This window comes from Lithobates pipiens, unplaced genomic scaffold (genome assembly GCF_037356315.1).
Source record: "Lithobates pipiens isolate NorthernLeopardFrog02 unplaced genomic scaffold, aLitPip1_a1.2 Scaffold_22, whole genome shotgun sequence".
Taxonomy (NCBI): domain Eukaryota; kingdom Metazoa; phylum Chordata; class Amphibia; order Anura; family Ranidae; genus Lithobates; species Lithobates pipiens.
The window spans coordinates 109,275,766-109,292,117 of NW_027507784.1; positions in this window are offsets into that span (position 1 = coordinate 109,275,766).

Consider the following 16,352-nt stretch of genomic DNA (forward strand, 5'->3'; position numbering starts at 1 on the left):
ACATTTTAGTGAGGATGGAGTCGAACTTTTGACAATAATAACCACTTCAGCTCCAGAAGGTTTTATCACAGTTTTTGCAATACAGCATTGCGTTACTTTGACAATTGCGCCGCCACGTGCGACACTACCCAAATAAAACTGACGTCTTTTTTCCCCACAAATAGATCATTCTTTTGGTGGTATTTGATGAACTCTGCGTTTGTTTCTTTTTTTGCGCTATAAACAAAAAAAGAGCGACAATTTAGAAAAACAAAAAAAAGTATATTTTTACTTTTTGCTATAAAACACATCCAATAAAAAATGTAAAAGAAATTCAATTTCTTCATCAATTTAGGCCAATATGTATTCTGCTACAAAAAAAATCCCAGTATGTGTATATTGATTGGTTTGCGTCTACAAACTGCGGGATATTTTTATTTATTTATATTTGTACTAGTAATGTCGGTGACTTATAGTGGGACTGCGATAATGTGGTGGACGTTCTGACACTTTCTGACACTTTTTAGGGACCAGTGACACTAATACAGGGATGAACAGTGCTAAAAAATATGAAGTTACTTTACTAATGATACTGACTGGGAAGGGGTTAACATCAGGGGCGATCAAAGGGTTAACTGTGTGCCTAGCCAGTGTTTTAGTGTAGTGTGGGAGGTGGTTCTACTAGGGGAAGGCATAGATCTGTGTCAGTGCTTTGCAGGAACACAGGAGCCACGCCCTCCCAACTGTCAGAATGGCGATCTGCCTTGTTTACATAGACAGACCGCTATTCTGTGTCTCTGCAGGATGATCAGCGGTGCCGGCGGACATCGAGTCTGCACTGCCCACTGTGCATAATCACAGCGGGAGCGGGCCGCCAGCAGCACACATTCGTGCCCAATACCCAGAAGAGCCGGATCACATATATATATATATATATATATATATATATATATATATATATATACATGATCTGGTGCACAGCTGACGTGCTGTAGCGTTAAAACTGCTATAAAGTGGTCAGCAAGTGATTCAAAAGCTTGTGTGCATTTGTGACAAGCCTTGCCTCCCCTCTGAGAGTTGATCAACTTTCAATCCCTTTTCAGAGAGCATTTGAAAGGTGATGATATTATTATTATACATGATTTTTTTAGCGCCAACAATTTACGCACAGTACGATTTGACCCTGGAAGCCTGCACCACCACGCTGCAGTCACATGCATTACACATGTTAGGCCCTTTTCACTTGATTGGGTCACATTTGGCAGTGGTAGTGCCAGACGAATGTGAGGGGAGGCACGTTTTGGTGTGACATGCACGACTGTTTTGCGTTAAAGGGGTACAATTACACTATCGGTTGGGAGGAGGTAAAACCATGTGAATGAGCCACGTTTTTAACACCCCCCCCCACCCTTTAGCTTCAAAAGACAGCAGCCAGGGATGTATATATATATGCCACAGCCGTGTCAGGAATTATACCCCTGCTGCCCATCGAACATGCCCCATTCAATTAAATGGGGTTGCGCTGGAAACGCACACAACATGCACAGTTGCGGCACAGTACTCTGGCATTTGATGGGTTAAAACAGGTGGCGAGGAGGCATTACAATACCTCCCCTGTCATATGCTCCCTGAAGAGAGATCAGAGCATGGGTCACTTTTCAGAGAGTAAAGCAAATGTAAACTGTGAATTAGGGCTCATTCAGAAGGGTGGCCGCTGATGAGGAACTGTCCCCTTTAGCTACTGTGTTGGTTCAAGGGGATGATAAAACCCATGGCTCAACCACCTATTTTTACCACCCTCTGGCCACACGTGTAAATTAGGCCTTACAGAGGTTGGGGGCTCATTCAGATGTGCAGTTCCTAATTAGGATCTGCCCCCTCTGGCTACTGTGTTGCATTAGGGAGTGGTAAAGCTATGGTTCAATCATCTATTTTTACCCCAGCCACAAATGTAAAGTAGACCTTACAGGGTTAGGCCCATTTAGACAAATGTCAGCCGCCAATAATCTGCTGATTTAATATTATATGTGATTAGGGGCTGTGAACAGTCCTGGAAGCAGAACATTCTGGGGAGAATTGATACCCCAACTGGTGCTGTTGCCCTTAGCTATCAATCAGCTCCCATTGTTAAATTTTCCCACACTGCTTATAAAGTGAAAATCTAAAAGCTGATTGGCTGTGCTCAAAGTTCAAAGGTCAAAGTTTGTCCCATACATTTTTATTACCCACTTGCCACCCACCCACAGGGCGGCATTGGGCAGGCTGGATCAGGTACATATACACGATTCAGCCTGTTCCGGTTTAGGGGCGGCCATGCGTGTGCCTGCTGATAATCCTGGCCAATAATTTATGGCCAAGACCTGCTGATTGGCTGTAGCCAATCACAGCTCAGACACATAGGGCTTGGTACACAGATCAGCGATCTGGCTGTTTCTTCTCCCTGCAAAAACAGGCAGATCTGTTAGTAAAAGCAACACATATGACACATATTACACATTGTTAGGAACATAGTTAACCCCCTTGATTGCCCCTAGATTGGTGGCGGCTGGTGCTCAAAATTTTTGGGGGGACGCAAACCAACTAAAAAATTCTGGAAAAAAACCCCCATCAATGGCAGCCTCACTGTACCCATCAAACGCAGCCACTGTGCCATCAAACACAGACACTGTGCCATCAAACGCAGCTACTGTGACATCAAGCGCTGTCACTGTGCCCATCAAACTCAGCCACTGTGCCATCAAATGCTGTCACTGTGCCCATCAAAAGCAGCCACTGTGCCCATCAAACGCTGCCACTGTGCCCATCAAATGCTGCCACTGTGCCATCAAATGCTCCCACTGTGCCATCAAATGCTGACACTGTGCCCATAAAATGCAACCACTGTGCCCATCAAATGCTGCCACTGTGCCCATCAAATGCTGCCATTATGCCATCAAATCCTCCCATTGTGCCATCAAATGCAGCCACTGTGCCATCAAATGCTGCCACTGTGCCCATCAAACGCAGCCGCTGTGCCATCAAATGCTCCCACTGTGCCCATCAAATGCTGCCACTGTGCCCATCGAATGCTGCCACCCCCTGTCTCGGTGGGGCAGCGGGTGATGGTGGCAGGTGGTGTCCTCCATGCTCCTCCATGTCCTCGATGTCTTCTCCCGTCCTCTCCTCCTGTCCTCTCCTATGATTGGATGCCTGATAGGCGTCCACAGCGCCTGTAGTTTCAGCCAATCAGGTGACAGGTAACAGACCCGAGCACCTGATTGGCGGAGAGGCGGTAACAGACCCGAGCACCTGATTGGCAGAGAGGCGGTTCAGTTGTGAACTGTGTACGCCAATTATGGCGCACGCTGTTTACCTTTTTTGATGCCTATTCGAGCTTGTGGCTCTAAACAGGTGCTTCAAAAACACCCCCACTTTAAGTCAGGCACCCAGCATCCGAAAAGGGGCACCTGAATAAGGGGTGGCAGCGGTGGCCATGGATAGATTCATGCAATGCATGAATCTATCTATTGGTAAAAGAGGGGGGTGCGGCACCTGTGCACCCTTATGGACACACCGCCACTGCCCTAGATGTTAATCTATTCCCAGCCTGTATCATTAGTACATTGTCAGTTACAGTATTATATCTGATCAATGTATTAGTATTAGTGTCACTTTTGATGTCAGGGGGTTATTTACGAAAGGCAAATCGCACTGAAAGTGCACTTGGTAGATCCGAGGGGGACATGCAAGAAAAATAAAAAACAGCATTTTAGCTTGCACATGATTGGATAATAAAATCAGCAGAGCTTCCCCTAATTTCAGATCTACCCCTCAGATTTACAGCGACTGCACTTCCAAGTGCACTTTCAGCGCAATTTCACTTGTAGTGCAAAGTGGATTTGCCTTTCGTAAATAACCCCCAGTATCAGTTAGTGACCCTCCCAACAAGGGTCTGTTAGTGCCAGATTGTCCACCAAATTATCACAGTCCCACTATAAGTTGCTGATCACCAGCGCCATTACCAGTATAGTGTCATAGCTGTGTAAATTACAGTATAAAATATATACCATAGTTTGTAGACACTAAGGGGTTGGTTTAGTAAAGGCAAATAAACTGTGCACTTTGCAAAGTGCAGTTGCACTCTTCAAGTGCAGTTGCTCCAAAGTTTAGTAAATGAGGTAAAGTTTCACTTTGCAGAGTGCCCAATCATGTGCAAGGAAAATAAAAAAAAAATAGCATTTTTGCTTGCACATGATTGGATGATGGAAGTCATCAGAGCTTCTGCTCATTCATTAAAGGATTGTAAAGTGAATTTTTTATTTTTTTTAAAATAACAAACATGTTATACTTACCTCCACTGTGCAGCTCGTTTTGCACAGAGTGGCCCCGAACCTGCTCTTCTGGGGTCCCTCGGTGGATGTCTTGGCTTCCTCCCGCAGGTGCTTCTCATGTTCATGCGAGCTCCCTCGCATGGTGAGAAGCATCTGCGGGCACGCTCCCGTGATACAGCCGGTGGCTATAGCCGCTCGCTGTATCACGCGGCCCCGGCGCTCCGCGTCAGTGGATGTGATTGACAGCAGCGCGAGCCAATGGCTGCGCTGCTTTCCATCCATCCACTCCAGCCAATCAGCGGCCAGGCTGAACGGTGGAAAGGACGTCGGGGGACGAGCGCGGGACTTTCGAGGGGTGAGGTAAGTAAAACGGGGGGGCTGGGGACGCAGGCACTGTCAGATGTTTTTTCACCTTAATGCATAGAATGCATTAAGGTGAAAAAACATTTACCTTTACAATCCCTTTAAGCTCTGGAGCAACAGCACTTTGAAAAGTTCGCAGTCTAGTTGCCTTTAGTAAATCAACCCCAAAGTGGGGAATTAAACCACTTAACCTCCAGAAGGTTTTACCCCCCTTCATGACTAGGAGATTTGTTTGCTATTTACCACTGTGCTACTTTACCTGGCAATTGCTCAGTCATGCAACACTGTGCACAAATGAAATTTGTATAATTTTTTTCACACATATAGAGCTTTTTTGTGGATGGTATTTGATCACCACCGCTTTTTAATTTCTTGCTATATAAACAAAAAAAAATACAGAAAATGTGAAAAAAAAGTTTCTGTTATAAAGAATATACAGTTTTTGTTCTGTTCAACTTGTAATAAAGATTTGATTGTGAACAAAACAAAACAAAACAAAACAAAAATATTCAATAAAAAAAATAGAAAAATCTAATTTCTTCATAAATTTAGGCCAAAATTTATTATATCTCTATAATATACCCAATAGTCGTATATTAATTGGCTTGTGTGAAAGTTACTGGGGTTGATTTACTAAAGGCAAATAGACTGTACAATTACTCCACAGCTTGGTAAATGAGGTAAAAGGGGGTTATTTACAAAAGGCAAATCCACTTTGCACTACAAGTGCACTTGGAAGTAAAGTCGCTGTATATCCGAGGGGGACATGCAAGGAAAATAAAAAACAGCATTTTAACTTGCACATGATTGGGTAATAAAAATAGCAGAGCTTCCACTCATTTCAGATCTACCCCTCAGATTTACTTTGTAGTGCAAAGTGGATTTTCCTTTCGTAAATAAACCCCAAAGTTTCAATCACATGCAAGGAACATTTAAAAAACAGCATTTTTGCTTGCACATGATTAGATGATGGAAGTCAGCAGAGTTTTGGCTCATTTACTAAGCACTGGAGCAACTGCACTTTGCAGAGTACACAGTCTCTTTGCCTTTAGTAAATCTACCCCACAGTGTCCAGATGTGGCGTTTAGCCACCTCTGAATATAGCAGCCTATCTGGCCTCATCTAAATGAACCCATAAAGTGGATTAAGGCTGGGTTCACAGCTCTGTGGTCACACTGGGCGTAGTTTGCACGGGCACAAGAGCCCATTCATTTGAATGGGCTGCCATGCCCTGCGGCACACAGGAAAGAAGTCCCTGCACTATTTTTTAAATTCACAGCCTGCATGGGAACCTCAGTTCCCAGTATGGTTGCGATTTCCAGCATTGGTGGTGTGTCCTTAGGATTAATGGTACCCGCCCGTGGGTCCCGCATTATTTCTGTGTGGGTGGTTGAGGCTGCCGGTATTTTTGTGGGTCCCGCAGCAGCATCACCTGCTCAGATGTGAACCTAGCCTTAAACTCCACAATTATTATCTGCTCCGATTATGCAACATGCAAGTCCCACACCGGTGCTGACATCTTCTCCTGGGTTTCTTCCAGGTGCTGAGTTTTTGGGCAATCTTTTGGGCGGATCAGGAAATGACGAAACTCCCATGTATGCGCATGAGTTTATTCATTCTGGTGCAGAGAATGTATAGGGAGCTGATGCATGTGGCTCTATGTATATTCTGGAGAAGATTGTAAATAGGCAGAGTCTACCTGTTCCAAGTTTTTTGTTGACTGCACTTTAGTTCTGCTTTAAAGGCAAAGCTCACCTTGACCAAAAAACGGCCTGCACAGATAAGGGGCACCTGTGGAAAACAAACAAACAATGCAGCTTTGACCAAAGTTGAATAATGGCCTTGCTATAGGTGTAGGCCATTTATGTACCCCCTGGAGCCTGACTGAAAAACTGTCAGAGATGGCATAAGCCTGTTCTGCCTTGTTGCTAGGATGTTGCTAAGAGTCTGCTAGCTCTACTGCTCACCTCCACCATCACAGGAGTGAGCTCAGCAATTGTAAGCTCACTTCTGTGATGGTGGGGAAGAACAATGGAGGTGAGCCAGTGAATCTAAAACCGCCCAATCACTTTTACATTACCAAGAAAGTCCCGGGGAGAAAAAGTCCCACCGCTCCAGGAGCACACATACAAAATGTGAACTGTTCTCTTGGCCCGGAAGCCACAGGGGCTGGCAATTGCCGACAGCAACAGACGAAAATAGACTCTGGACTGCCGCACTCTTCAGAAAAACCACCTTTCTTTATTGGAAGATCACATCAAAAACTCAGCAACCACAGCAGATAAAGAAAAAGCTGATGTTTCGCACTAGCAGTAGTGCTTAATCGTAGCAAAATGATTAAGCACTACTGCTAGTGCGAAACATCAGCTTTTTCTTTGTCTGCTGTGGTTGCTGAGTTTTTGATGTGATCTTCCAATAAAGAAAGGTGGTTTTTCTGAAGAGTGCGGCAGTCCAGAGTCTATTTTCATCTATTGCAAGAAAGGCCCAGGCTTTGGAAGTGAGTGGAAGTAGTGATGGCCGAACGGTTCGCCCGGCGGTCGTTTCGCGGCGAATTTCCGACATTCGCGGTCCGCACGTTCGAACGCCTTTTTCCGTCGTTCGCCGCGGCGGACTTACGTGTTTAATGTATACAAGAACTTTAACCTTTGGTGACACGTTTATCATGTGATACAGGACAGCCAATTGAGACATGACAGCACATGGACACTTGTACATTCCCCCTAACCTATAAATACACCCGATCCGGTGGCCATTTTACATTCTTTCTTCTGTTACGATAGGGACAGGTTCCTGTGTGGAGTAGGGAGAGATAAACCACTAGCTATTTGGTACACAAAAGTTCTTTTCAGGACTGGTATAGGTGTTAGGTGTTGATAGGTTTGCTGTGCTGCTGATTCTTGCAGCAGCCTGAGTGTCTTTTGTTAGTTTAGAGAAAGGGAAAGGACGGTGTATGCTACAGGGACAGCCAGATTAGTCTTTCATCATCATCATCATCATCATCATCATTAGCTGTTACTATCAAGGTCCACAAAAGAGCTGTTCCAGTAACCACTAATCGTTCTCTTTTTTTGCCAATTTGTATAGGGACAGGAAGGAAGCAGTGTTGTCAGGCAGTGAGGGTAATTTTAAAGACTTGCTGTTATTATTAGTTCCACAAAGGTTCTTTTCAGGACTGGTATCAGTGGTACAGTAATAGGCTTGTACATGTATAATATTCTTTCTTCCAAATATAGAAAGGATATTATACTTGACTGCTGCCCTTCTGCTGCAGTCTGCTAAACATTCACAACTCACTTGTTCCACAAAAGTTCTTATAAGGACTGGTAACTTGGTATAGGGTGCTACGGTACATAGGCTTGAGTGCGGTACAGTCTGCTGTTCTGTAAGGACCGCTATCGGTCCACAATAGATAGGGTTGACGTGCACCACTGCTGACCGCTGCCCTATACTGCAGCAGTCCTTCAGCGGTATAGGGACTGACGTACAGTCTGCTAATCACTAACACACAACCTGCTTGTTCCACAAAAGTTCTTATAAGGACTGGTAACTTGGTATAGGGTGCTACGGTACATAGGCTTGAGTGCGGTACAGTCTGCTGTTCTGTAAGGACCGCTATCGGTCCACAATAGATAGGGTTGACGTGCACCACTGCTGACCGCTGCCCTATACTGCAGCAGTCCTTCAGCGGTATAGGGACTGACGTACAGTCTGCTAAACACTAATACACAACCTGCTTGGTCCACAAAAGTTCTTATAAGGACTGGTAACTTGGTATAGGGTGCTACGGTACATAGGCTTGAGTGCGGTACAGTCTGCTGTTCTGTAAGGACCGCTATCGGTCCACAATAGATAGGGTTGACGTGCACCACTGCTGACCGCTGCCCTATACTGCAGCAGTCCTTCAGCGGTATAGGGACTGACGTACAGTCTGCTAAACACTAATACACAACCTGCTTGGTCCACAAAAGTTCTTATAAGGACTGGTAACTTGGTATAGGGTGCTACGGTACATAGGCTTGAGTGCGGTACAGTCTGCTGTTCTGTAAGGACCGCTATCGGTCCACAATAGATAGGGTTGACGTGCACCACTGCTGACCGCTCACCTATACTGCAGCAGTCCTTCAGCGGTATAGGGACTGACGTACAGTCTGCTAATCACTAACACACAACCTGCTTGTTCCACAAAAGTTCTTATAAGGACTGGTAACTTGGTATAGGGTGCTACGGTACATAGGCTTGAGTGCGGTACAGTCTGCTGTTCTGTAAGGACCGCTATCGGTCCACAATAGATAGGGTTGACGTGCACCACTGCTGACCGCTGCCCTATACTGCAGCAGTCCTTCAGCGGTATAGGGACTGACGTACAGTCTGCTAATCACTAACACACAACCTGCTTGTTCCACAAAAGTTCTTATAAGGACTGGTAACTTGGTATAGGGTGCTACGGTACATAGGCTTGAGTGCGGTACAGTCTGCTGTTCTGTAAGGACCGCTATCGGTCCACAATAGATAGGGTTGACGTGCACCACTGCTGACCGCTGCCCTATACTGCAGCAGTCCTTCAGCGGTATAGGGACTGACGTACAGTCTGCTAAACACTAATACACAACCTGCTTGGTCCACAAAAGTTCTTATAAGGACTGGTAACTTGGTATAGGGTGCTACGGTACATAGGCTTGAGTGCGGTACAGTCTGCTGTTCTGTAAGGACCGCTATAGGTCCACAATAGATAGGGTTGACGTGCACCACTGCTGACCGCTCACCTATACTGCAGCAGTCCTTCAGCGGTATAGGGACTGACGTACAGTCTGCTAATCACTAACACACAACCTGCTTGTTCCACAAAAGTTCTTATAAGGACTGGTAACTTGGTATAGGGTGCTACGGTACATAGGCTTGAGTGCGGTACAGTCTGCTGTTCTGTAAGGACCGCTATCGGTCCACAATAGATAGGGTTGACGTGCACCACTGCTGACCGCTGCCCTATACTGCAGCAGTCCTTCAGCGGTATAGGGACTGACGTACAGTCTGCTAATCACTAACACACAACCTGCTTGTTCCACAAAAGTTCTTATAAGGACTGGTAACTTGGTATAGGGTGCTACGGTACATAGGCTTGAGTGCGGTACAGTCTGCTGTTCTGTAAGGACCGCTATAGGTCCACAATAGATAGGGTTGACGTGCACCACTGCTGACCGCTCACCTATACTGCAGCAGTCCTTCAGCGGTATAGGGACTAAGAGTTTTGTCACAGGGTCATTTAAAAAATGACATGCAGAGGAAGAGGCAGGCCCTTCCGCAGGGGTGGTAGGGGTAGGGCAGGAGCAACAGGCTTGAGCCAAAGTGGGAAGTTGCAGAAGGTGCGTTCAATTACTTTAAAGGATGCACCAGACTTGGTTGAGTGGCTCGCTCAGCCTTACTCTTCTGCACCCTCCTCATCCTCTCGATCTGCACCCTCTTCTTCACTCTCTGCTATGTGCACCCCCAAAGACACTACCACCAACAACACGACCACCACCACCACCACCACATACCTTCCGCTTGAGTCACTGGAATTATTTTCCGATCCATATCAAGAGGACATTTCTGATGCGCAGCCACTCTTGGTATTGGATCAGGAAGAGGAGGTAGCAACAAGCGCTACTCAGCAGTCTGACGCCAGTACCCAGATCAGCCCAAGGAGGAGGTTGGTCCCCGGTGTTGCTGCCTACTCCGAGATCTCTACTTATAGCGGTGGGGAAGGTGACGTTGATGATGACGTGTCTAGTGATGTCACGTGGGTGCCCACAAGAGAGGAAGAGGAGGGGAGTTCAGAGGGAGATATGGACCAGCAGATAGGGAGGAGAAGCAGCAATGACTTACATTGCACAGCAGGGACAAAGCAGACTGCAAATGTATCAGGAGCGAGTCATCGACCATGTACGGTCACATCTGGCGCTCCCAGGACACCGGCACATGGCTCCGCAGTGTGGGCTTTTTTTAACGTGTCCGCTGCTGACAATAGCGTTGCCATCTGCAATCTTTGCAGTCAACGCGTTAGTCGCGGTAAGCCCAATACTCACCTAGGGACGACCGCCTTAAGAAGGCACATGAGCAGCCATCACCGAGCCCAGTGGGAGCAACGGAACACACAAAGCCACACTGCAGGCTCTCACCGTCCAGCCTCGTCTTCTACTTCTCCTTCTCCTCTCTCCTCACAATTGTCCTCCACTCCACCTTCCATCACGCCAAGCTCACATTTTTCTGCAAAAAGGCAGGCTTCCGTGGGCCTAATGTTTGAGCGTAAAAAAATGATGATGCCGGATAACCCTCTTGCCCAACGGTTGGCGGCTGGCTTGTCAGAACTCATAGCCCGCCAACTACTGCCATATAAACTGGTGGACTCGGAGGCCTTTCGCAAATTTGTGGCCATTGGAACACCACAATGGAAGGTCCCAGGAAGGAAGTATTTCTCAGAGAAGGGCATCCCAGAGCTATATGGCCATGTTCAGCGGCAAGTGAATGTATCTCTGGCACACAGTGTCGGTGCCAAGATACATCTGACCACAGACACGTGGTCTAGCAAACACGGGCAGGGAAGGTATATCAGTTTTACTGCCCACTGGGTGAACCTTCTGACGGCCGTCAAGCATGTAACCCGTGGCACCCGTGTAGATTTGGTTTTACCGCCACGGATTGCATGCAGGCCTGACTCTTCTTCTCCTCCTCCTACTCCATCCTCCTCCCTCTCCTCCTCAGCTGCCTCCTCCTTTTCCGCTGCTAGCGTCTCTTCCACTGCACCGCCCAAGCTCCCCAGAACCTATTCCACATGCCAGGTGAGACGTTGCCATGCCGTGCTGCGTCTGTTGTGCCTGGAAGCAAAGAGCCACACTGGCCCGGCACTCCTTTCAGCTTTGCGTTCACAGGCAGATGAGTGGCTAACACCGCTCAATTTGACAGTTGGTAAAGTGGTGTGTGACAACGGTGCCAATCTGCTTAGCGCATTGAAACAGGGCAAAATCACGCACGTGCCGTGCATGGCACACGTCTTAAACTTGGTCGTGCAGCGATTCCTTGTCAAATACCCTGGGGTCCAGGACATCTTGCGGCAGGCAAGGAAAATCTCGGCCCATTTCAGAAGATCTTACACGGCCATGGCTCGCCTTGCTGACATTCAGCGGCGACACCATCTGCCGGTCAGACGTCTTATTTGCGATTGCCCGACGCGATGGAACTCAACCTTCTATATGCTTGATAGGCTGCTCCAGCAGAAACGTGCAGTTAACGTCTACCTGTATGAACTCTGCGAAAGAAACGGTTCTGGGGAGCTGGGTTTTTTTTCACCGCGCCAGTGGCTGCTCATGCGCGACACATGCAGACTTCTGCGGCCATTTGAGGAGATCACCAAACTGGTCAGTCGCAGCCATGGCGCCATCAGTGACATGGTACCTTATGCCTTCTTTCTGGAGCGTGCATTGCGTCGTGTCATTGATCAGGCTGTGGAGGAGCAGGAGCGGGAAGATGAGGAAGTCGCAATGCTGGATGAATTCCCAGGGGGGGCTACTCTATCTGAGACAAGTCAACAACAGGAGTCTGATGAGGAGTCAGAGGAGGATGGTGCCGGGGCGGATGAGCAGGAGCAAGAAGAGCATGCTTTAAACCTTTCTGGGATCCCTGTTGTGCGTGGATGGGGAGAGGAGAATGAAGAGGACGACATTATCCTGGATGATGAGCAGGAGCCAGGCCACCACACCGCTTCCACTTTAGTGCAAATGGGGGCCTTCATGCTCCAGTGTTTTAATAGGGACCCCCGTATAAAAAGCATGAGGGTCAAGGACCAGTACTGGGTGGCAACGTACTTAGACCCCCGGTACAAACACAAAATGGCGGAAATGTTACCGCCGTCGCAGAGGGCTGTCAGAATGCAGCACTTCCAGGCCTTGCTTCGAGAAATGCTGCATTCTGCTTTTGCGTGCGCTGGCAGAGGAGCAATTCCCACTCCCAGAGAAGGATTTGCGGGTACCAATCCAACAGCGCCTGCAAGAAGAGGCCGGTTTGAAGATGTGTTGGTGACTTCGGATATGAGGTCATTCTTTCAGCCGACCCATCGACAGGTGTCATCCGGATCCAGCATCAGGGAACGCCTAGACCGTCAGGTGTCCGACTACATTGGGTTAACGGCCGATGTGGACGCTCTGAGGAGTGATGAACCCCTAGACTACTGGGTGGGCAGGCTTGACCTCTGGCCAGAGCTTGCCCAATTTGCAATCGAACTGTTGGCTTGCCCCTCATCCAGTGTCCTGTCCGAAAGGACGTTCAGCGCAGCAGGGGGGATTGTGACCGATAAGCGTACTCGCCTAGCTCACCACAGTGTTAACTACCTCACATTTCTAAAAATGAATGAGGCATGGATCTCGGAGGAATTCAACACATGTGACCAGTAGACCATGTATATGTCTATAAACTATTTTTTTAATCAAGCACACAGACCTTCTTAATTCATTTGGCTCACTTCCTTGACCCAAAAAAGCACACCGTACTATATGCCCCTACCCTCCTCTTTGAAGAGGTTGAGCGGTGTCATATTTCTACTGGGGCTGCTTATGATATCCCTGTGCTGTGCTGACTTCCTCCTGGGGGTTCTTATTATGAAGGGATCACACTATCCCTGTGCTGTGCTGACTTCCTCCTGGGGGTTCTTATTATGAGGGGATCACACCATCCCTGTGCTGTGCTGACTTCCTCCTGGGGCTGCTTACGGTGCTGCTGTCAGCGCTGTATGTCACGGTGCTGCTGTCAGCGCTGTATGTCACGGTGCTGCTGTCAGCGCTGTATGTCACGGTGCTGCTGTCAGCGCTGTATGTCACGGTGCTGCTGTCAGCGCTGTATGTCACGGTGCTGCTGTCAGCGCTGTATGTCACGGTGCTGCTGTCAGCGCTGTATGTCACGGTGCTGCTGTCAGCGCTGTATGTCACGGTGCTGCTGTCAGTGCTCTGTATTACGGTGCTGCTGTCAGATGCCTCTATCACGGTGCATGTGTCATTCCGGTATGTCACGCTGCTGGTGATCATCTCCTGCACCCTCTTCTTTGCCTACCCTGGTCCCTGACCTTCCCTCTCCTCCATTGCCTTCATTAGCTCCATAGTCCTGAATTGTTAGAACAATTTCCCAAATAAAATAAAAATGCTTGTAGTTATCGATCCCAAATTCACCTCATACATGTATTATGTCATTGTCCAGATGGTGGGACTACGTTTTACCCCCTAATAATTACCACGTGGCCGCAAATTCGACATGAAGGTTTGCAAAGTTCGCCTCCCATTGAAGTCAATGGGGCCCGCGGCGAACGTTCTGTTTCGCGAACGTTTGGGTCCGTTCGCATTTCGCGTTCGCGAAACGTCCCGTCGGAAGTTCGTCCATCACTAAGTGGAAGTCATGGACGTGAGAATGATTTTGTATACATACCAAAACTAAAAACAAAAGTGTAATAGGCCTTTAAATATACCACTGGGAATAAGTACATTGAAATAGTATTAAAAACAAATTATCTTTATTGTATACAAAAGGACACCATATACACGAGGGGTCTTCAAAAAGTTACTTTTATATGCTGTATATACATATACTGTATATAAAATGGAATCAGATTACATTTAAAGCGGAGGTCCACCCTAAAGTGGACCTTCCGCTCATCGGAACCCTCCCCCCCTCCGGTGCCACAATCGGCACCTTTCAGGGGGGAGGGGGGTGCAGTTACCTGGATAATCCAGGTAACAGCACCCACTTCCGGGATAGCTGTCTGCGGAAAGGGGCGTAACTTACGCCCCTTTCCGCAACTGCCCGCCCCTTTCCGCAAGTGCCCCGCTGCCTGCTGGGAAACACACAGCTCCCAGAGGCAGCGGGGAGCGTCCTTATTGCGCCGCGCGATTCGCGCATGCGCAGTAGGGAACCGGGAAATGAAGCCGAAAGGCTCCATTTCCTGATTCCCATACCCAAGATGGCGGCGGCAGGACCCGAGAGACGACCGAGCGATCGGCTTCGGGTTCCGACATCGCGGGCGCGCTGGACAGGTAAGTGTCACTATTTTAAAAGTCAGCAGCTGCAGTATTTGTAGCTGCTGGCTTTTAAAAAAAAAAAAAAAATCGCGGAGTCCCGGTGGACTCCCGCTTTAACTCAAATTTAAAAAAAACACACAAGAATATGTGTTAGACATTTGTTATATGTCTGCATATATTTCCATAAAAAGCTTCCTCTCCATCCGTGAACTGAACTCACTTGACAAACTCGCTTGTTTTGTCTGGTCAGCAGTTCTAGCAACATTAACTTTCACCTACTCGCCTTGAAATCTTTTGGCAAGGCGTGCTGCAGTCAAAGGTGAGCAGAAATTTCTTTTTGAGTTTATAACACTTTCTAGATATAATGAATAGGTCGGGGCGTGCTGCAATTTAGAGGTGAGCAGAGTTTATATGTACAACACTTTTTTTTTTTTCCTAACGATTTTTATTTAAAGCGGGAGTCCACCGGGACTCCGCGATTTTTTTTTTTTTTTAAAAGCCAGCAGCTACAAATACTGCAGCTGCTGACTTTTAAAATAGTGACACTTACCTGTCCAGCGCGCCCGCGATGTCGGAACCCGAAGCCGATCGCTCGGTCGTCTCTCGGGTCCTGCCGCCGCCATCTTGGGTATGGGAATCAGGAAATGGAGCCTTTCGGCTTCATTTCCCGGTTCCCTACTGCGCATGCGCGAATCGCGCGGCGCAATAAGGACGCTCCCCGCTGCCTCTGGGAGCTGTGTGTTTCCCAGCAGGCAGCGGGGCACTTGCGGAAAGGGGCGGGCAGTTGCGGAAAGGGGCGTAAGTTACGCCCCTTTCCGCAGACAGCTATCCCGGAAGTGGGTGCTGTTACCTGGATTATCCAGGTAACTGCACCCCCCTCCCCCCTGAAAGGTGCCGATTGTGGCACCGGAGGGGGGGAGGGTTCCGATGAGCGGAAGGTCCACTTTAGGGTGGACCTCCGCTTTAAAAAAAGTTTTAAGCAAACAATGAGGTACAAAATAGTACAAGTATATATTAACCACTTGCCAACCAGCCGCTGCAGTTTTACTGCGGCAGGTTGGCTGGGCTGGGCAAATCGACGTTACCTTACATTGCTTTTCCTTTTGGCCACTAGGGGCGCCTGCAGTGTGTGCCTGGAGGCGATGCAAGTTCCCGGCGATGTGGGCAGGGTTGCCAACCGACAGTAAATTTACTGACAGTTTTTAAAAACCTGTGATTTTTTTTTTTACAACCGTCAGTAAATATCTGAAGCTGATTATTTCATGCTGTGTTGGCTTTTTAAGTGTAAATCAAGCAAATTACTTTATTTTAGGTATTGTCAGTGTTTCCATATCATGTTTATACTGTTCAAATAGTCACCGTGTTAGTTTTTAATAGGAGTTCTGTAATTTTTCAGGTTGCCAGTAAAAAATGTGCTCGGCCAGTAAAAGTTCCATGTTTTGTCAGTAAAAAATGCTGCAAGAGGTTGACAACCCTGGATGCGGGTAACCGTCGGGCTCCCGCGATTGCTCGTGACAGAGCGAGAACCGGTATCTGTGTGTATAAACACACAGATCCCAGTTCTTTCAGGGGAGAGGAGACAGATCGTGTGTTCATACTATGTATGAACACCGATCTCTCGCTCCTACTAGACAGTCCCACCCCCCCACAATTAGAAACACACATA